At 43.5% G+C, this 21,783-nt stretch overlaps 1 long non-coding RNA gene across 1 annotated transcript; it reads right to left on the bottom strand.

Moving 5' to 3' along the window:
- Positions 1–14,372: 14,372 nt before the first annotated feature.
- LOC124046843 lies at positions 14,373–20,790 on the bottom strand. Its single transcript, XR_006841075.1, has 2 exons — positions 15,343–20,790; positions 14,373–15,049 (listed from the first exon to the last, which is right to left on the bottom strand). It is a non-coding gene; the product is annotated as an uncharacterized LOC124046843 (long non-coding RNA).
- Positions 20,791–21,783: the final 993 nt, after the last annotated feature.

Genomic DNA, 21,783 nt, shown 5'->3' on the forward strand with positions numbered 1-21,783 from the left:
TGTATGCCGAGGAACTTAAAACTTGCTACCCTCTCCACTACTGTTCCATCGATGTGGATAGGGGGGTGTTCCCTCTGCTGTTTCCTGAAGTCCACAACCATCTCCTTAGTTTTGTTGACGTTGAGTGTGAGGTTATTTTCCTGACACCACACTCCGAGGGCCCTCACCTCCTCCCTGTAGGCCGTCTCGTCGTTGTTGGTAATCAAGCCTACCACTGTTGTGTCGTCCGCAAACTTGATGATTGAGTTGGAGGCGTGCGTGGCCACGCAGTCGTGGGTGAACAGGGAGTACAGGAGAGGGCTCAGAACGCACCCTTGTGGGGCCCCAGTGTTGAGGATCAGCGGGGTGGAGATGTTGTTGCCTACCCTCACCACCTGGGGGCGGCCCGTCAGGAAGTCCAGTACCCAGTTGCACAGGGCGGGGTCGAGACCCAGGGTCTCGAGCTTGATGACGAGCTTGGAGGGTACTATGGTGTTGAATGCCGAGCTGTAGTCGATGAACAGTATTCTCACATATGTATTCCTCTTGTCCAGATGGGTTAGGGCAGTGTGCAGTGTGGTTGAGATTGCATCGTCTGTGGACCTATTTGGGCGGTAAGCAAATTGGAGTGGGTCTAGGGTGTCAGGTAGGGTGGAGGTGATATGGTCCTTGACTAGTCTCTCAAAGCACTTCATGATGACGGAAGTGAGTGCTACGGGGCGGTAGTCGTTTAGCTCAGTTACCTTAGCTTTCTTGGGAACAGGAACAATGGTGGCCCTCTTGAAGCATGTGGGAACAGCAGACTGGTATAGGGATTGATTGAATATGTCCGTAAACACACCGGCCAGCTGGTCTGCGCATGCTCTGAGGGCGCGGCTGGGGATGCCGTCTGGGCCTGCATCCTTGCGAGGGTTAACAAGTTTAAATGTCTTACTCACCTCGGCTGCAGTGAAGGAGAGTCCGCATGTTTTCGTTGCAGGCCGTGGCAGTGGCACTGTATTGTCCTCAAAGTGGGCAAAAAAGTTATTTAGTCTGCCTGGGAGCAAGACATCCTGGTCCGTGAATGGGCTGGTTTTCTTCTTGTAGTCCGTGATTGACTGTAGACCCTGCCACATGCCTCTTGTGTCTGAGCCGTTGAATTGAGATTCTACTTTGTCTCTGTACTGACGCTTAGCTTGTTTGATAGCCTTGCGGAGGGAATAGCTGCACTGTTTGTATTCGGTCATGTTACCAGTCACCTTGCCCTGATTAAAAGCAGTGGTTCGCGCTTTCAGTTTCACGCGAATGCTGCCATCAATCCACGGTTTCTGGTTAGGGAATGTTTTAACCGTTGCTATGGGAACGACATCTTCTGCTGCACCGCCTCCGATAGCGTCTCTCCAGTGAGCCATGTTTCCGTGAAGCAAAGAGCGTTACAGTCTCTGATGTCCCTCTGGAATGCTACCCTTGCTCGGATTTCATCAACCTTGTTGTCAAGAGACTGGACATTGGCGAGAAGAATGCTAGGGAGTGGTGCACGATGTGCCCGTCTCCGGAGTCTGACCAGAAGACCGCCTCGTTTCCCTCTTTTTCGGAATCGTTTTTTTGAGTCACCGCATGGGATCCATTCCGTTGTCCTGTTTGAAAGGCAGAACACAGGATCCGCGTCGCGAAAATCATATTCTTGGTCGTACTGATGGTGAGTTGACGCTAATCTTATATTCAGTAGTTCTTCTTGACTGTATGTAATGAAACCTAAGATGACCTGGGGTACTAATGTAAGAAATAACACGTAAAAAAAACAAAAAACTGCATAGTTTCCTAGGAACGCGAAGTGAAGATCTCTGTCGGCGCCAGCGTTACTTTGTCTGTTTTTGAAACCAGGTTTCCTGTTCATTTAAGCAATATGAGATGGGAGTTCCATGCAATAAAGTCTCTATATAATAATGTATTCTTTTTTGAATTTGTTCTGTATTTGCAGACTGTGAAAAGACCCATGGTGGCATGTATGGTGGGGTAAGCTGACACACCACATGTATGGTGTGTCAGAGCTGTGTGTATTTTATTTACCCTATTTACCCTAAGAGAGCCCTGTACCCGAAGAGAATTAATCTGGGAATTTATTTTTTTGAGCTCACCACTCATTATAAAGGCTGTCTATGGGAATATAATAATAATAATATATAATAATATATGCCATTTAGCAGACGCTTGCAGTTCCTAGGGCTTCCAGTAGATGTCAACAGTCTTTAGAAAGAGTTTCAGGCTTGTTTTTTGAAAAATGAATTAGAATTTGTAGTATTTCTCAGTGACTCCCAGTTTAGCTGTAGTGTTGTGGCGCGCGTCGGTGAGGGTGCGCACTTCGTTATTTATCTCTGGTAATAAACATACTATTCTCCGCCTTAAATTGTATCGTTTATTTACATATTAGGGTACCTGAGGATTGATTAGAAATGTTGTTTGACTTGTTTGGACAAAGTTTTTCGGTAACCTTCGGGATTCATTTGTATGCATTTTGAACAAGGGAAACTGGTGGATTACTGAATCAAGCTCACCAAATAAACTTACTTTTTTGGGATATAAAGGACTTTATCGAACAAAACAACCATTTGTTATGTAGCTGGGACCCTTGTGATGGCAAAAAGAGGAAGATCTTCAAAGGTAAGTGATTGATTTTATCATTATTTCTGACTTTCGTGATGCCTCTGCTTGGTTGGAAAATGTTTGTAATGCTTTTGTATGTGGGGCACTGTCCTCAGATAATCGCATGGTATGCTTTCGCCGTAAAGCCTTTTTGAAATCTAACAAAGCGGCTGGATTAACAAGAAGTTAAGCTTTTGAACAATGTAAGACACTTGTATTTTCATGAATGTTTAATATTACGATTTTGTATTTTGAATTTGGCGAGCTCCGATTTCACCGTATGTTGTCGAATTTGATCCCGGTAAACGGGATTTCCGCTCTTTAAGAGTTCCAGTGACTTCATCAGCTGTGGTTGCTGATGCGTATATGGTTGAATCATCAGCATACATGGACACACGTGCTTTGTTTAATGCCAGTGGCAGGTCATTGGTAAAAATAGAAAAGAGTAGAGGGCCTAGAGAACTGCCCTGCGGTACACCACACTTTACATGTTTGACATTAGAGAAGCTTCAATTAAAGAAAACCCTTTGGGTTCAATTAGAAAGATAGCTCTGAATTCACAATATGGCAGAGGTTGAAAAGCCATAACACATACGTTTTTTCAACAACAGGTTATGGTCAATAATATAAAAAGGCTGCACTGAAATCTAACAGTATAGCTCCCACAATCTTCTTCTTATCAATTTCTTTCAGTCAATCATTTGTGTCAGTGCAGTACATGTTGAGTGCCCTTCTCTATAAGCATGCTGAAAGTCTGTTGTTAATTTGTTTACAGAGAAATAGCATTGTATTTGGTCAAACTCAATGGCAGCAAGCTGATAGGTCTGCTGTTAGAACCAGTAAAAACCGCTTTACCACTCTTGGGTAGCGGATTTCTTTGGCTTCCCTCCAGGACTGAGGACAAAGACTTCCCTCTAGGCTCAGATTAAATATATGACAGATAGGAGTGGCTATAGAGTCAGCTACCATCCTCAGTAGCTTTCCATCTAAGTTGTCAATGCCATTAGGTTTGTCATTATTGATCGATAACAATCCTTTTTCCACCTCTCCCACACTAACTTTACAAAATTCAAAGTTGAAATGCTTTCCTTCATTATTCTTTTTTTTTGTTGCATGAATACGAAGGCTCACTGTTCATTGTTTGCTTTTCCTGCCGAAGTTTACTTCATTGGAAAAGTGAGGCAGAGACAGCAATGGGGTCAAACTGTAGAACCCAGTTCCTACATTTGAATATAAAAATAGATTTTATTTAACAAAACAATGCTGCATTCTATCTCTGGAACCCTCAGGATGACAAATCAGAGCAAGATTACTGAATTACCTTCAGAGGTGAATGTTTCAAACCAGTTGCCGTGAAAAAAAAGTGTTTTGTTTTTGTGCACTCAAACAATAGCATGATATTTTTTTTGCTCTAATAGCTACTGTAAATTGGACACTGCAGTTAGATTAACAAGAATTTACGCTTTCTGCCCCGGAATTGTCTGTTTATTACAACATCTTTCTCGTCACATTATCGTATATTGAGCAACAACTGTTTTTCAACTGTTTTCCTCATCAATCCATTGAGCCTTAACAGTTCTAACCATCTGTTTCTTAACAGGTGCATGTGGGTTATTTATGGGCTATTTTCAGCCCTTTCCTGGGTAGCTTATCAGAGATCAGATGTATGGAAAAGAGCAAACAAAGTGAAAGTTGGTGTGTGTGTGAGTGTGCTGCGGGTTGAAGCTACGAACCCTTAGGTTTGGTTCTCTGATCCCTTCCAGGCTGTTGGAAATCACCCCAACTACCTCGTACCCCGGTACACTTGCTCGAAACCGGTACTCCTTGTATGTCAAATCAAATCAAATTGTATTTATAATCCTAGTCATATTAGCATCCCATACTAGTTAATGATAATCCTAGTCATATTAGCATCCCGTGCTAGTCATATTAAATCAAATCAAATGTATTTATATAGCCCTTCGTACATCAGCTGATATCTCAAAGTGCTGGACAGAAACCCAGCCTAAAACCCCAAACAGCAAGCAATGCAGGTGTAGAAGCACGGTGGCTAGGAAAAACTCCCTAGAAAGGCCAAAACCTAGGAAGAAACCTGGAGAGAAACCAGGCTATGTGGGGTGGCCAGTCCTCTTCTGGCTGTGCCGGGTGGAGATTATAACAGAACATGGCCAAGATGTTCAAATGTTCATAAATGACCAGCATGGTCGAATAATAACAAGGCAGAACAGTTGAAACTGGAGCAGCAGCACAGTCAGGTGGACTGGGGACAGCAAGGAGTCATCATGTCAGGTCGTCCTGGGGCACGGTCCTTGGGCTCAGGTCCTCCGAGAGAGAGAAAGAAAGAGAATTAGAGAGAGCATATGTGGGGTGGCCCGTCCTCTTCTGGCTGTGCCGGGTGGAGATTATAACAGAACAGTAGGGCAGAACAGTATGTAGCCTGTATATAGCCACGTTATTGTTATTTTATTGTGTTACTATTTTATTTTTATCTATTTGTTAATTGTCTTACTTTTTAACCTCATTGTTGGGAAAGGGCTCCTAAGTAAGCATTTCATGCTAAAGTCTACACTTTTTGTATTTGGTGGATTTGACAAATAACATTTGATTTGATTTTAGGTAACAGAGTAATATGAGAAGGTTCATGTAGAACAAACAACCCTTTAGATTACACCATAGAATCAGTTTTCTGCTAATATATATATATAACAATGTGCACACTTCATCTTTCATTGTCATCCCCAGCCGATACAGATACTGTGCCTATCAGCATTTTGTCTGGTGGTAATGTGGTTACCATGGTAACATGCCAGAGTGGTCATACCTTCCTGTCTGGTGGTAATGGGGTTACCATGGTAACATGTCAGTGTGGTCATACCTTTCTGTCTGATGGTAATGGGGTTACCATGGTAACATGTCAGAGTGGTCATACCTTCCTGTCTGATGGTAATGGGGCTACCATGGTAACATGTCTTACAGTAGCCAGACAGTGGGAGTAGTATGCCATTATCCAGTCTGTATATTGGTACTGTGGGATTCCAGTACCATGTTTTACAGTAGCCAGACAGTGGGAGTGGTATGCCATTATCCAGTCTGTATATTGGTACTGTGGGATTCCAGTACCATGTTTTACAGTAGCCAGACAGTGGGAGTGGTATGCCATTATCCAGTCTGTATATTGGTACTGTGGGATTTTTTTTCTCATTTACAACTGAGACCTGGCCAAGATAAAGCAAAGCAGTTTGACACATACAACAACACAGAGTTACACACGGAATAAACAAACACACAGTCAATAATACAAAGAAAAACAAGTCGATATACAGTGTGTGCAAATGAGGTAGGATACTGGAGGTAAGGCAATAAATAGGCCATGGAGGTGAAGTAATTGTAATTTAGTATTAATACTGGAATGGTAGCTGTGCAGAAGATCAATGTGCAAGTAGAGATACTGGGGTGCAAAGGAAAAAGATAAATAAATAAATACAGTATGGGGATGAGGTAGTTGGATGGGCTATTTACAGATGGGCTATGTGCTGTATGTGAGCTGCTCTGACAGCTGGTGCTTAAAGCTAGTGAGGGAGATATGAGTCTCCAGCTTCAGTGATTTTTGCAGTTCGTTCCAGTCATTGGCAGCAGAGAACTGGAAGGAAAGACGACCAAAGGAGGAATAGGCTTTGGGGGTGACCAGTGAGACATACATTTACATTACATTTAAGTCATTTAGCAGACGCTCTTATCCAGAGCGACTTACATACCTGCTGGAGCGCGTGCTACGGGTGGGTGCTGCTATGGTGAGATGAGTGAGATGAGATAAGGGGCTTTACCTAGCAGAGACTTGTAGATGACCTGGAGCCAGTGGGTTTGGCGATGAGTATGAAGCGAGGGCCAGCCAACGAGAGCGTACAGGTCGCAGTTCCATGTTTTACAGTAGCAAGACAGTGGGATGCCATGTGAACCATGTAATACCAGCATCCTTCTGACTGAAGGTAAACTAAAGTATTCGAACCCCAGACCTCAGTTACTATAAACATAATCTAAACAGAGGGACGTTACAAAGCACTGAGGTTCCAAACTACGTTTTAGACAAGACTGACTTTGTGATCCTATTTCCACTTTGAAAACCATTTAGACACCAGAATAAATGTTTCTGATTTATATAAATGCCACAGCCCGTTTTCAGTTGCTCTTTAAAAAGGTCATGTTCCTGCATTTGCGGAAACTGCATTCATGGTAAATGCTGCATATTTCAGCTCAAACGGAAATTATGCTTACGTTTCAATCGTGCAATTAACGCGGATCTTCGGCGTTACGGATTGAATCAAGCCCCAGAAAGGGAGTTTTATGGGGAAGAATTAAACACACAGGATAAGGTTGTGTTAGTTGTTTTATTGCATCGTAAAGCCAACAGTAAGCATCAAGACATTTCAGAGCAGAACAAGACATTCAGTCTTATGTTTGAAGGTGGAGCTGTAAGCATCACTGTACAGAGCATATGAATACAGAGGGGCTTGTTCATATCAAAGGTCTCAGAGTAGCTCAGGTGATCTGAAAGGCAATATAGATCCTAAAACGGTACTCCTACTCCGACAACTTTGATACATATGGACCAAAACAGGGAGGAAAAGGAGAGACAGACAGAAACCTGTATGGTTTCACAGGTAATGATGCCAACTATGAAATGGACCTCAGTGGAGATATTATAGATATAGAGCAGACCAGTTATGATCTAATAATAATAATAATAATGTCATTTAGCAGACGCTTTTATCCAAAGTGACTTACAGTAATACGTGCATACATTTTATGTATGGGTGGTCCTGGGAATTGAACCATGGCCGTGCAAGCACCGTGCAATACCAACTGAACCATATAGGACCAGGATACAGTTATATTATCCTGGTCATGAGATGGAACAATGATAACAATTATTTTAGCAGTTAAGATGACTAAGAACACATTCTCATTTACTGAAATGACCTGGGGAATAGTTAAAGGGGAGAATAAGGGGAATGAAACAATTGGAACAATGCAATGAATCCAGCAACCAATATCAGAGTCTGCTAAATGACTTAAATGTAATGTAAATGTAAAGTATAGATTATACAGCATGGTTAACATTATGTAGAGTAATATACAGCATGGTTAACATTATGTAGATTATACAGCATGGTTAACATTATGTAGAGTAATATACAGCATGGTTTACATTATGTAGACTAATATACAGCATGGTTTACATTATGTAGATTATACAGCATGGTTAACATTATGTAGATTATACAGCATGGTTAACATTATGTAGATTATACAGCATGGTTAACATTATGTAGACTAATATACAGCATGGTTTACATTATGTAGATTATACAGCATGGTTAACATTATGTGGAGTAATATACAGCATGGTTAACATTATGTAGAGTAATATACAGCATGGTTAACATCCGGGTTGGAGCGAGTGGTCGCATCGGCACTTCGCTCCCGCGGGTAGTATAACTTTTTCATTACATTTCATTACATTTCATTATAGCACAACGGTTTGATTTGTCTAATCTTAGCAATTTCTTCTCAGCTAGCTACATAGCCGTCTTTGTATCAAAGATAATTGCGTAATTATCGTATTTCACCGTCCTAACGTAGTCTTCACTAGCCAGCTAGCTAACGTCCACTGATTAGCTGCACTGGAGAAACTATTACACTCAACTGAACGACTTGATTAGTGTAGTGTTAGCTAGCTACATAGCTGTCTTTGCTGTCTTCGTATCTTCGTATCCAAGATAATTGTGTTGTTTAGGTTTAGAGTGTGTAGTCTTAGAGTGATTATCTTAATTTACCGAGGTTAGCTAGCCAGCTATTTGTCGTCCTTAACGTAGGAGACTCTGCTAGCTAGCCAACGCTAGCCAACGTCTTCTGAATAGAACTCAACAACCCGGTCGCATTCACAGGTAGTATCACATTTTCACTTCATTTCATTACAGTACAACGGTTTGATTTGTTTGATCGTACCTAGCTACATAGCTAGCTACATAGCCGTCTTTGTATCAAAGATAATTGTGTAGTCTAGAGCGATTTTCTAGGTTCGCTAGCCAGCTATTGTCGTTCTTTTAACGCAACGTAACGTAAACAACACTGCTAGCTAGCCAGCTAGCCCCCGAATAGCAACACACGCAGAAACTATTACACTCAACGGAACGACTTGATTAGTGTAGTGTCAACAACGCACCCACTGCCAGCTAGCCTACTTCAGCAGTACTGTATCATTTTAATCATTTTAGTCAATAAGATTCTTGCTACGTAGCTTAACTTTCTGAACATTCGAGACGTGTAGTCCACTTGTCATTCCAATCTCCTTTGCATTAGCGTAGCTTCTTCTGTAGCCTGTCAACTATGTGTCTGTTTATCCCTGTTCTCTCCTCTCTGCACAGACCATACAAACGCTCCACACCGCGTGGCCGCGGCCACCCTACTCTGGTGGTCCCAGCGCGCACGACCCACGTGGAGTTCCAGGTCTCCGGTAGCCTCTGGAACTGCCAATCTGCGGTCAACAAGGCAGAGTTCATCTCAGCCTATGCCTCCCTCGACTTCTTGGCACTGACGGAAACATGGATCACCACAGACAACACTGCTACTCCTACTGCTCTCTCTTCGTCCGCCCACGTGTTCTCGCACACCCCGAGAGCTTCTGGTCAGCGGGGTGGTGGCACCGGGATCCTCATCTCTCCCAAGTGGTCATTCTCTCCTTCTCCCCTTACCCATCTGTCTATCGCCTCCTTTGAATTCCATGCTGTCACAGTTACCAGCCCTTTCAAGCTTAACATCCTTATCATTTATCGCCCTCCAGGTTCCCTCGGAGAGTTCATCAATGAGCTTGATGCCTTGATAAGCTCCTTTCCTGAGGACGGCTCACCTCTCACAGTTCTGGGCGACTTTAACCTCCCCCACGTCTACCTTTGACTCATTCCTCTCTGCCTCCTTCTTTCCACTCCTCTCCTCTTTTGACCTCACCCTCTCACCTTCCCCCCCTACTCACAAGGCAGGCAATACGCTCGACCTCATCTTTACATTTACATTTAAGTCATTTAGCAGACGCTCTTATCCAGAGCGACTTATGCTGTTCTTCCACTAACCTCATTGCAACTCCCCTCCAAGTCTCCGACCACTACCTTGTATCCTTTTCCCTCTCGCTCTCATCCAACACCTCCCACACTGCCCCTACTCGGATGGTATCGCGCCGTCCCAACCTTCGCTCTCTCTCCCCCGCTACTCTCTCCTCTTCCATCCTATAATCTCTTCCCTCCGCTCAAACCTTCTCCAACCCATCTCCTGATTCTGCCTCCTCAACCCTCCTCTCTGCATCCTTTGACTCTCTATGTCCCCTATCCTCTAGGCCGGCTCGGTCCTCCCCTCCCGCTCCGTGGCTCGATGACTCATTGCGAGCTCACAGAACAGGGCTCCGGGCAGCCGAGCGGAAATGGAGGAAAACTCGCCTCCCTGCGGACCTGGCATCCTTTCACTCCCTCCTCTCTACATTTTCCTCCTCTGTCTCTCCTGCTAAAGCCACTTTCTACCACGCTAAATTCCAAGCATCTGCCTCTAACCCTAGGAAGCTCTTTGCCACCTTCTCCTCCCTCCTGAATCCTCCTCCCCCCCTCCTCCCTCTCTGCGGATGACTTCGTCAACCATTTTGAAAAGAAGGTCGACGACATCCGATCCTCGTTTGCTAAGTCAAACGACACCGCTGGTTCTGCTCACACTGCCCTACCCTGTGCTCTGACCTCTTTCTCCCCTCTCTCTCCAGATGAAATCTCGCATCTTGTGACGGCCGGCCGCCCAACAACCTGCCCGCTTGACCCTATCCCCTCCTCTCTTCTCCAGACCATTTCCGGAGATCTTCTCCCTTACCTCACCTCGCTCATCAACTCATCCCTGACCGCTGGCTACGTCCCTTCCGTCTTCAAGAGAGCGAGAGTTGCACCCCTTCTGAAAAAACCTACACTCGATCCCTCCGATGTCAACAATTACAGACCAGTATCCCTTCTTTCTTTTCTCTCCAAAACTCTTGAACGTGCCGTCCTTGGCCAGCTCTCCCGCTATCTCTCTCTGAATGACCTTCTTGATCCAAATCAGTCAGGTTTCAAGACTAGTCATTCAACTGAGACTGCTCTCCTCTGTATCACGGAGGCGCTCCGCACTGCTAAAGCTAACTCTCTCTCCTCTGCTCTCATCCTTCTAGATCTATCGGCTGCCTTCGATACTGTGAACCATCAGATCCTCCTCTCCACCCTCTCCGAGTTGGGCATCTCCGGCGCGGCCCACACTTGGATTGCGTCCTACCTGACAGGTCGCTCCTACCAGGTGGCGTGGCGAGAATCTGTCTCCTCACCACTGGTGTCCCCCAGGGCTCTGTTCTTGGCCCTCTCCTATTCTCGCTATACACCAAGTCACTTGGCTCTGTCATAACCTCACATGGTCTCTCCTATCATTGCTATGCAGACGACACACAATTAATCTTCTCCTTTCCCCCTTCTGATGACCAGGTGGCGAATCGCAACTCTGTATGTCTGGCAGTCATATCAGTGTGGATGACGGGTCACCACCTCAAGCTGAACCTCGGCAAGACGGAGCTGCTCTTCCTCCCGGGGAAGGACTGCCCGTTCCATGATCTCGCCATCACGGTTGACAACTCCATTGTGTCCTCCTCCCAGAGCGCCAAGAACCTTGGCGTGATCCTGGACAACACCCTGTCGTTCTCAACCAACATCAAGGCGGTGGCCCGTTCCTGTACGTTCATGCTCTACAACATCCGCAGAGTACGACCCTGCCTCACACAGGAAGCGGCGCAGGTCCTAATCCAGGCACTTGTCATCTCCCGTCTGGATTACTGCAACTCGCTGTTGGCTGGGCTCCCTGCCTGTGCCATTAAACCCCTTCAACTCATCCAGAACGCCGCAGCCCGTCTGGTGTTCAACCTTCCCAAGTTCTCTCACGTCACCCCGCTCCTCCGTTCTCTCCACTGGCTTCCAGTTGAAGCTCGCATCCGCTACAAGACCATGGTGCTTGCCTACGGAGCTGTGAGGGGAACGGCACCTCAGTACCTCCAGGCTCTGATCAGGCCCTACACCCAAACAAGGGCACTGCGTTCATCCACCTCTGGCCTGCTCGCCTCCCTACCACTGAGGAATTACAGCTCCCGCTCAGCCCAGTCAAAACTGTTCGCTGCTCTGGCCCCCCAATGGTGGAACAAACCCCCTCACGACGCCAGGACAGCGGAGTCAATCACCACCTTCCGGAGACACCTGAAACCCCACCTCCTTAAGGAATACCTTGGATAGGATAAGTAATCCCTCTCACCCCCCCTTAAGATTTAGATGCACTATTGTAAAGTGACTGTTCCACTGGATGTCATAAGGTGAATGCACCAATTTGTAAGTCGCTCTGGATAAGAGCGTCTGCTAAATGACTTAAATGTAAATGTAAATGTAACATTATGTAGATTATACAGCATGGTTAACACTACGTAGATTATACAGCATGGTTAACATTATGTAGAGTAATATACAGCATGGTTAACATTACGTAGAGTAATATACAGCATGGTTAACATTACGTAGATTATACAGCATGGTTAACATTACGTAGATTATACAGCATGGTTAACATTATGTAGATTATACAGCATGGTTAACATTATGTAGATTATACAGCATGGTTAACATTATGTAGATTATACAGCATGGTTAACATTATGTAGATTATACAGCATGGTTAACATTATGTAGATTATACAGCATGGTTAACATTATGTAGATTATACAGCATGGTTAACATTATGTAGATTATACAGCATGGTTAACATTACGTAGAGTAATATACAGCATGGTTAACATTACGTAGAGTAATATACAGCATGGTTAACATTACGTAGATTATACAGCATGGTTAACATTACGTAGATTATACAGCATGGTTAACATTATGTAGATTATACAGCATGGTTAACATTATGTAGATTATACAGCATGGTTAACATTATGTAGATTATACAGCATGGTTAACATTATGTAGATTATACAGCATGGTTAACATTATGTAGATTATACAGCATGGTTAACATTACGTAGATTATACAGCATGGTTAACATTATGTAGATTATACAGCATGGTTAACATTATGTAGACTATACAGCATGGTTAACATTATGTAGACTAATATACAGCATGGTTAACATTATGTAGACTATACAGCATGGTTAACATTATGTAGACTAATATACAGCATGGTTAACATTATGTAGACTATACAGCATGGTTAACATTATGTAGAGTAATATACAGCATGGTAAACATTATGTAGATTATACAGCATGGTTAACATTATGTAGATTATACAGCATGGTTAACATTATGTAGACTAATATACAGCATGGTTAACATTATGTAGATTATACAGCATGGTTAACATTACATAGATTATACAGCATGGTTAACATTATGTAGATTATACAGCATGGTTAACATTATGTAGATTATACAGCATGGTTAACATTATGTAGATTATACAGCATGGTTAACATTATGTAGATTATACAGCATGGTTATCATTATGTAGACTAATATACAGCACGAGTACTAGCATCAGTAGTAGTACGAGCATCAGCAGCAGTACTAGCATCAGTAGCACTACTAGCATCAGTAGCACTACTAGCATCAGTAGCACTACTAGCATCAGTAGCACTACTAGCATCAGTAGCACTACTAGCATCAGTAGCACTACTAGCATCAGTAGTAGTACTAGCATCAGTAGTAGTACTAGAATTAGTAGCACTACTAGCATCAGTAGCAGTACTAGCATCAGTAGCACTGCTAGCATGAGTAGCACTACTAGCATCAGTAGCACTACTAGCGTCAGTAGCACTACTAGCATCAGTAGTAGTACTAGCATCAATAGTAACACTAGCATCAGTCGCAGTACTAGCATCAGTAGCAGTACTAGCACTACTAGCATCAGTAGCAATACTAGCATTAGTACTAGCACTAGTAACATTTGTTGGTTTGCAGGACAGGAAAATGGTCCAATTCACCCACTTAAGAGAACATTCCTGGTCAAACATAATCTGAGTGTTAGTGTGTGCCCCTGGCTATCTAAAAATACAAAATAAAATAATTAAAAAAAATGTCAATGGTGCCATCTGGTTTGCTTAATACAAGGAATATGAAATGATTTATACCTTTACTTTTGATAATTAAGTATATTTAAAGCTATACATTTAGAATTTTACTCAAGTAGTATTTTACTGGGTGACTTTCACCTTTACTGGAGACCTTTTCTATTAAGGGACAGTGTCTTTATGTCTACTGGAGACCTTTTCTATTAAGGGACAGTGTCTTTATGTCTACTGGAGACCTTTTCTATTAAGGGACAGTGTCTTTATGTCTACTGGAGACCTTTTCTATTAATGGACAGTATCTCTACTTTCCTCAAGTAAGACAATTGAGTTATTTTTCCACAACTGCTGGTAAGGCAGGAGGGATAGGGGTTAGGGGTTAAGGTTGGGGTGGTTAAGGTTATGGTTGGGGTTAAGGTTATGGTTGGAGTTGGGGGTTGAGGTTGGGGTGGTTAAGGTTATGGTTGGAGTTGGGGGTTGAGGTTGGGGTGGTTAAGGTTATGGTTGGGGGAATGGGTGGTTAGGGTTATTGTATAAGCATTGTGAATGATCATTCCATGACGCTTGCATGAGAAATAAAAAATAAACAAAAAATGAACACACTCATTCAGGATCAACCAAAGTTTATTCAAACACTTGTGCCATTTTATGTAAAAGTTAATTATTTACATAAAGATTTGATTTATGACAAAAAAGCTCAGATTTGGACTAATATTGAACTATCGCTACCAAGTCATCTGAATCATGTTCAAAATGTTATTCAACTTTTCAGTTTGATTAAATAAACATTAAATAAACAGAATTATACAATATATTCAATATAAGCACAGGTTATTAAGAACATTGGATTTATTTTCATTAACATTTTAAGTAGTGAATGTCATTATACTGCAACGTATTGCCTCTCAAACCTAATTTAATCCTCTAACCAGAGTTTGGTGCGATGGTCATTAAAAACATAAAACAATAGCAGTGCATAATATCATATATGATACGAACCGAGCTCTAGTAACTAGCCTTCTACAGTGTAGAACAGACTTCAATAGAACTATTACAGAATTCTCTTCTAGAACTTAGATTGGAGTCAGTTGTGTCTGTTGTCCCGGTCCTCCTCCATCATACTGCCAATCTGATGCTATACAACTTATAGGTTACTATAGGTTACTGCTAGCCTGCTGCCAGTCAGGATGGATAGTTACTCACCCTAACATGCTGCCAGTCAGGATGGATAGTTACTCACCCTAACCTGCTGCCAGTCAGGATGGATAGTTACTCACCCTAACCTGCTGCCAGTCAGGATGGATAGTTACTCACCCTAACATACTGCCAATCTGATGCTATACAACTTATAGGTTACTATAGGTTACTGCTAGCCTGCTGCCAGTCAGGATGGATAGTTACTCACCCTAACATGCTGCCAGTCAGGATGGATAGTTACTCACCCTAACCTGCTGCCAGTCAGGATGGATAGTTACTCACCCTAACATGCTGCCAATCTGATGCTATACAACTTATAGGTTACTATAGGTTACTGCTAACCTGCTGCCAGTCAGGAAGTATAGTTACTCACCCTAACATGCTGCCAATCTGATGCTATACAACTTATAGGTTACTATAGGTTACTGCTAGCCTGCTGCCAGTCAGGAAGTATAGTTACTCACCCTAACATGCTGCCAGTCAGGAAGTATAGTTCCTCACCCTAACATGCTGCCAGTCAGGATAGATAGTTCCTCACCCTAGCCTGCTGCCAGTCAGGAAGTATAGTTACTCACCCTAACCTGCTGCCAGTCAGGAAGTATAGTTCCTCACCCTAACATACTGCCAATCTGATGCTATACAACTTATAGGTTACTATAGGTTACTGCTAGCCTGCTGCCAGTCAGGAAGTATAGTTACTCACCCTAGCCTGCTGCCAGTCAGGATGTATAGTTACTCACCCTAACATGCTGCCAGTCAGGAAGTATAGTTACTCACCCTAGCCTGCTGCCAGTCAGGATGTATAGTTACTCACCCTAACATGCTGCCAGTCAGGATAGATAGTTACTCACCCTAGCCTGCTGCCAGTCAGGAAGTATAGTTACTCACCCTAGCCTGCTGCCAGTCAGGATGTATAGTTACTCACCCTAGCCTGCTGCCAGTCAGGAAGTATAGTTACTCACCCTAACATACTGCCAGTCAGGAAGTATAGTTCCTCACCCTAACATGCTGCCAGTCAGGAAGTATAGTTCCTCACCCTAACATGCTGCCAGTCAGGATAGATAGTTACTCACCCTAACATGCTGCCAGTCAGGCTGGATAGTTACTCACCCTAACCTGCTGCCAGTCAGGAAGTATAGTTACTCACCCTAACCTGCTGCCAGTCAGGCTGGATAGTTACTCACCCTAACATGCTGCCAGTCAGGATGGATAGTTACTCACCCTAACATGCTGCCAGTCAGGATGGATAGTTACTCACCCTAACATGCTGCCAGTCAGGATAGATAGTTACTCACCCTAACATGCTGCCAGTCAGGATAGATAGTTACTCACCCTAACATGCTGCCAGTCAGGCTGGATAGTTACTCACCCTAACATGCAGCCAGTCAGGATAGATAGTTACTCACCCTAACATGATGCCCACCAGCCTCTAGATGTGCAGATGACTTCAACTTTAAAAACAATCCCAATCTGAAACACTATCAACTAAAATAGCATTTCATCAGATGATAAATTAGCTATTACAATGTACGCTCTCTCTCAAAAAAAGCATATTGTACACTTCATTTTTCTCCAATAAAAACTATGAATGACTTATTGCTTCAAATATTGTCTTCTCTAGTATCGCAGAACCAGGGTACACAAGTCAGATACGCCCTGAGTCCACATGGACAACAAACATGGATTTGATTATTAGACTAATAGACTATAGTGCAATTACAAACTCGATGAAATAATTTCCCCCTTGCGGTTAGAGGCCAGCCAGCAGCCGGAGGGTTGCCAGTTTCAATCCCGGACCGACCAGAAGAATCTGTCGGGAAGTCAGCTGGAAGGTTGCTGGTATCAAATCCTACCACTACATGCCATTGAGCAAGGCACTTAACCCCCCACAACAACAGCTCCCTGGACGCACAGTGTAGCCCCTGCACCACTCCAATACCTGTATATAGAATGTGTCTCTTCCAGAGAAGTTGGGTTAAAAGCATAAGTCAAATTTTGGTTGGACCTTGTGTGCAATTGACTCCCCCTCTACACCTTCCTCTGTCCTCAAGTGGTTGAAGACTCCTCCTGAACTAGGCTTTGGCGGTATACCGTATATATCATATCTGAAACTATTTCTTTGACGTTTTTCCAATACATTTTAATATTTGTAGATTGTTTTAAAGTAAATAACTAGTCAACTTGTGCAATACATTAAGAGATAAAGCAGATTGCATTCTTCATTTCATCTCACACATTTTACATTGTGAAGCTTACCATAGTCCCCCAGAACAGCTGACCCAGTCACATTATGTAGTTACCATAGTCCCCCAGAACAGCTGACCCAGTCACATTATGTAGTTACCATAGTCCCCCAGAACAGCTGACCCAGTCACATTATGTAGTTACCATAGTCCCTCAGAACAGCTGACCCAGTCACATTATGTAGTTACCATAGTCCCCCAGAACAGCTGACCCAGTCACATTATGTAGTTACCATAGTCCCCCAGAACAGCTGACCCAGTCACATTATGTAGTTACCATAGTCCCCCAGAACAGCTGACCCAGTCACATTATGTAGTTACCATAGTCCCCCAGAACAGCTGACCCAGTCACATTATGAAGTTACCATAGTCCCCCAGAACAGCTGACCCAGTCACATTATGAAGTTACCATAGTCCCCCAGAACAGCTGACCCAGTCACATTATGAAGTTACCATAGTCCCCCAGAACAGCTGACCCAGTCACATTATGAAGTTACCATAGTCCCCCAGAACAGCTGACCCAGTCACATTATGAAGTTACCATAGTCCCCCAGAACAGCTGACCCAGTCACATTATGTAGTTACCATAGTCCCCCAGAACAGCTGACCCAGTCACATTATGTAGTTACCATAGTCCCCCAGAACAGCTGACCCAGTCACATTATGAAGTTACCATAGTCCCCCAGAACAGCTGACCCAGTCACATTATGTAGTTACCATAGTCCCCCAGAACAGCTGACCCAGTCACATTATGTAGTTACCATAGTCCCCCAGAACAGCTGACCCAGTCACATTATGTAGTTACCATAGTCCCCCAGAACAGCTGACCCAGTCACATTATGTAGTTACCATAGTCCCCCAGAACAGCTGACCCAGTCACATTATGAAGTTACCATAGTCCCCCAGAACAGCTGACCCAGTCACATTATGTAGTTACCATAGTCCCCCAGAACAGCTGACCCAGTCACATTATGTAGTTACCATAGTTCCCCAGAACAGCTGACCCAGTCACATTATGTAGTTACCATAGTCCCCCAGAACAGCTGACCCAGTCACATTATGTAGTTACCATAGTCCCCCAGAACAGCTGACCCAGTCACATTATGAAGTTACCATAGTCCCCCAGAACAGCTAACATATTTCTAATGTTTAGGCCTACCATAGGAAGAATGTAGGCAGCTACATTACTAATGTTTAGGTCTACCATAGGAAGAATGTAGGCATCTACATTTCTAATGTTTAGGCCTACCATAGGAAGAATGTAGGCAGCTACATTTCTAATGTTTAGGTCTACCATAGGAAGAATGTAGGCAGCTACATTTCTAATGTTTAGGTCTACCATAGGAAGAATGTAGGCAGCTACATTTCTAATGTTTAGGCCTACCATAGGAAGAATGTAGGCAGCTACATTTCTAATGTTTAGGCCTACCATAGGAAGAATGTAGGCAGCTACATTTCTAATGTTTAGGCCTACCATAGGAAGAATGATGGCAGCTACATTTCTAATGTTTAGGCCTACCATAGGAAGAATGTAGGCAGCTACATTTCTAATGTTTAGGCCTACCATAGGAAGAATGTAGGCAGCTACATTTCCTAATGTCTTACATTCAACAGGAGAAAAATAGTCTGGCTACACCGAGAAAAGTAAAGCGCTGCCTGCAGATAGAAGGGATCAGTCAGAGCGCCGCCCGCCGATAGAAGGTATCAGTCAGAGCGCTGATAGAAGGTATCAGTCAGAGCGCCGATAGAAGGTATCAGTCAGAGCGCCGATAGAAGGTATCAGTCAGAGCGCCGATAGAAGGTATCAGTCAGAGCGCTGCCTGCTGACAGAAGACCTGGTCCTGAATTATGAGTTTAGAAGTGCAACTGAAGCACAAAATGAGTCTGATGCTGGGCAGAAATGACAATAAGAAGCATTTTAGGAATGTGTTTACAAAACTCAGAAAGATATTTCTAATGCATTTTCTATTTTTCCTGATTGAAAAATGCTGAATTAACTTGCTAGCTATCTAAGTGGCTAAATTAATAAGGTAAGGGGGGCATCATATTGTGTTTGCTTTCTGCCATGATTAAGTTGTCAAAGCCCTTTGGATCAGTTCTGTACAGCTGCCACTGCCCTCCCTTGATTTCCTGTCATTTTTTCTCCTCGTCTGCTCCACCTTCTAAGCAGAGCAGGCAGGCCAGTTGCCCTAGCGACTCCAGACTCCACACAGATACAGCATGTAGACATCGTGCTCCAGAGTCAGTACTGTTCATTTGCACAATGTCTCTCGTTCACATGCACTTGTAAATGTACAAACTCACCAAAAATTACATTCGGTGCCTACCTATATACGTAGAATTTTATGCGCTGGACTGCCTGTCTTTGCAATTAACTTATTTTTGTCTGCGCTCGTTAGCATATTTAGGTAGCAGCCTCCATGCCATTACTTGTGCTAATTTTGTTAGCATTCTACTAAAAAGACGCCCAATGGGATTCTTTTGGTGCCCACTTGTGTACTAAACCGGTAATACTGTAAATCCCGGGATAAGAGGACGGTCTGATATGAAAATATGGATACCGCCCATTCCATGTGTGAGCTGATCATATATCAGACGACAGCCAACCCTCCAGCGTCACAGCAAACCCCAATGTGTTCCAGGAATGGATTAAAGGTAACATCTCAATATCCTTCCCACCCTAGCCCTCCGAACCAGCAACAGGCTCGTACACTTCTCTGCCTAGAGCTCAGAAATAAGGTTCTGAAATCAACATGTATCAGACAGACATACCTTCTGATGTCCAATACAACTCAACCAAACTAACTCTATACACACCTCCGTGGATTTAGTAACAGACAAAGTCAAGTACTCAAGTCAAAGTGAGCAGAATATTATATATTCATCAAAAACAACAATACATCTTTGACAGTATCTGTAATGTCTGGTTCTATTCAAGGCCAAGATGCTGATTGGTCAGACTCACCCTGTGCTCCATGCAGCTCAACACAACCGATTATTTATTTTAATTACATTTGATTGCTTCTTTAGTCAGTTAGAATGGGTTTGAAAATGATAAGGTTCTGGTCAAATAGGAGAGACAGACCAGCCCGGTCTCTAACATCAGGTATAGTCTACAGTAGAACTTTGACAGGTCATCAACTCCTATGGATCCTATAAGTAATGGGGTCCCTTTGGTGGCGAACCCTAAAGCCTCTAGAATGCATTACCTACATCTTTATGTTACATTCAACACAATAAATAGCAACAACTCAGTTAACAAGTATTAACATCAGGAGCTTAAAAAAAATACAAAATAAAGTTCAATCAAAAGCAAATTTGGCTGAGTGGGATAAATGAATTAGATTTAGTGTGCAAAGTCGAGGATCTCGAAGAACAAATCATTCCTTTGATGGTTGAATGAATAGAAGGCAAGCTGGTTCATCTCAAACCAGAGCCAATATACAGGTTGTAAAGTATGGCTATATACACTGAATGTACAAAACATTAGGAACACCTGCTCTTTCCATGACAGACTGACCAGGTGAAAGCTATGATCCCTTATTGATGTCACTTTTTAAATCCACTTCAATCCACTTTATGGTAGTAGGTGGTAGTATGGTATGGTAGTAGGCGCCTTTGAACGGGGTATGGTAGTAGGTGCCTTTGAACAGGGTCTGGTAGTAGGTGCCTTTGAACAGGGTCTGGTAGTAGGTGCCTTTGAACAGGGTCTGGTAGTAGGTGCCTTTGAACAGGGTCTGGTAGTAGGTGCCTTTGAACAGGGTCTGGTAGTAGGTGCCTTTGAACAGGGTCTGGTAGTAGGTGCCTTTGAACAGGGTCTGGTAGTAGGTGCCTTTGAACAGGGTCTGGTAGTAGGTGCCTTTGAACAGGGTATGGTAGTAGGTGGTAGTATGGTATGGTAGTAGGTGGTAGTATGGTATGGTAGTAGGTGGTAGTATGGTATGGTAGTAGGTGCCTTTGAACAGGGTATGGTAGTAGGTACCTTTGAACAGGGTATGGTAGTAGGTGGTAGTATGGTATGGTAGTAGGCGCCTTTGAACGGGGTATGGTAGTAGGTGGTAGTATGGTAGTAGGTGGTAGTATGGTAGTAGGTGGTAGTATGGTAGTAGGTGGTAGTATGGTAGTAGGTGGTAGTATGGTAGTAGGCGGTAGTATGGTAGTAGGCGTCTTTGAACGGGGTATGGTAGTAGGCGTCTTTGAACGGGGTATGGTAGTAGGCGTCTTTGAACGGGGTATGGTAGTAGGCGTCTTTGAACGGGGTATGGTAGTAGGCGTCTTTGAACGGGGTATGGTAGTAGGCGTCTTTGAACGGGGTATGGTAGTAGGCGTCTTTGAACGGGGTATGGTAGTAGGCGTCTTTGAACGGGGTATGGTAGTAGGCGTCTTTGAACGGGGTATGGTAGTAGGCGTCTTTGAACGGGGTATGGTAGTAGGCGTCTTTGAACGGGGTATGGTAGTAGGAGTCTTTCAACGGGGTATGGTAGTAGGCGTCTTTCAACGGGGTATGGTAGTAGGCGTCTTTCAACGGGGTATGGTAGTAGGCGTCTTTCAACGGGGTATGGTAGTAGGCATCTTTC

The sequence above is a fragment of the Oncorhynchus gorbuscha genome, linkage group LG10 (assembly GCF_021184085.1).
Source record: "Oncorhynchus gorbuscha isolate QuinsamMale2020 ecotype Even-year linkage group LG10, OgorEven_v1.0, whole genome shotgun sequence".
Taxonomy (NCBI): Eukaryota; Metazoa; Chordata; class Actinopteri; order Salmoniformes; family Salmonidae; genus Oncorhynchus; species Oncorhynchus gorbuscha.